Below are 2,059 nucleotides of genomic sequence, written 5' to 3' on the forward strand. Positions count from 1 at the left end.
TTTGGTTGATTATACGCAGCACCAAATTTCATTTATTTTAACTATTGATTAGGTTTGACGTTCATTTTATACATAATAGATAAGCTATCTGAATGTGCTTGTGTGTGTGTGTAGAGTGAGAGAGGTGGGTAGAAAGAAATATATATATATATATATATATAGAGAGAGAGAGAGAGAGAGAGAGAGAGAGAGAGAGAGAGAGAGACAGAGAGACAGAGAGAGAGAGAGAGGGGACAGACAGACAGAAAGACAGAGATTGAGAGAGAGAGAGAGAAAGAGAGTGAGAGAGATAAGCAATAAGGGAAAGTAAGCGAGGAAAGATATTTTCGATCAGGATTTGAGCTTGCACGTTCCTCAATATTTTTCTTCTGTCGCAAGTTCAGTGGATTATCTTTGGCCTGATATGGCTTCTACTATACTACTATATACTACTACTACTACTACTACTACTACTACTACTACTACTACTATTACTACTACCACCACTACTACTGCTGCCGCTGAGCGTTTCGTATAAAAAGAAAAAAACGAATGATTCTGTCTGCCAAAAGATTTCAATCATGCTATCTGTTTTGTTTTCAACAACAAAATCTTACATCCATGTATAAATATGCTTATGTATTACAGAGTGTATATATCCTTTCTACTCTAGACACAACGTTCGAAATTTCTGGGGAGGGGCCCAATCGATTAGATCGACCTCAGTACGCAACTAGTATTTAATTTATCGAACCCCAAAGGAGGAAAAGCAAAGACAGACAAAATTCTTTACTACCCACAAGGGGCTAAACACAGAGAAGGACAAACAAGGACAGACAAACGGATTAAGTCGATTATATCGACCCCAGTGCGTAACTGGTACTTAATTTATCGACCCCGAAAGGATGAAAGGTAAAGTCGACCTCGGCGGAATTTGAACTCAGAACGTAGCGGCAGGCGAAATACCGCTAAGCATTTCGCCCGGTGTACTATCGTTTCTGCTAGTTCACCGTCTTACATAGTGTATGTATCAAAATGCTTATGTATATATAATCATATATCTGAACACATGTAGCAAGTATCTAGTTGTGATTGCAATATACAAAAGTCTATGACTTATTTTTACAATATATACTCGTGGGTCTATGCTGGACGTTATGATCAAACGGTTTCAAGATTCGGCAGTATCATACGTAGTCCGAATGTACTTTCACAGCTCAGTTCCATAATAGATGGTGTGCGTCATTGTCACGGCCAGCCCACTCTATTCCTTGTTGTCTCTCTATTATCATTAACATAGACCTTATTTTCTGGCAAAGACAAAAGTAATTCCGAAGGCGGTAGCAATCCCAAATACGCATGGTGATGTTTTAGTCGTTCGCTTTTTTTTTTTGTTTTGTCTTGTTTTTTTTTTTAATATTTTGTCGCAGATTTATTTGGATCAAAGACTGAGTAATAGCTTTCAGTCATATATTAACTATATAAATGGAACTCGATGCTCTCAAATCTCTCCTTTTGGTCAGATTGAGAAATCGACAGAGAAGTTGGGAGTATTTATCAGCCATGAATTGACTCTATAAACGAAACAAATAAACTACCATCTCTCTCCCTCTCTCTCTCTCTCTCTCTCTCTCTCTTCTCTCTCTCTCTCTCTCCTCTCTCTCTCTCTCTCTCTGCTTAGAACTCGTCTAGAACGAAGAATCGGCAGAATCATTCACTATATATTCTTGTTTCAGCTGGTCGTTGTAAAGACAGATTTCAACGAACATTATAGAGTTTACATTTCGGTGAATTAAAATATTCCATCAGACTAAATTATTTATATGCATGAATCTCACATTTCAAACTTATTAATCACACGCACGCACACACACCCACACACACACACACACACCACACACACACACACACACCCCACACACACACACACACACACCAACACAACCACACAAACAACACCAACACCACACACCACAACACACAATATATATATATAATATAAATATATGCATATATACACATACATATATACATATATGTACATACCTACATATATATGTATATATATACATGCATATAT

This window comes from Octopus sinensis, linkage group LG1 (assembly GCF_006345805.1).
Source record: "Octopus sinensis linkage group LG1, ASM634580v1, whole genome shotgun sequence".
Classification (NCBI taxonomy): Eukaryota; Metazoa; Mollusca; class Cephalopoda; order Octopoda; family Octopodidae; genus Octopus; species Octopus sinensis.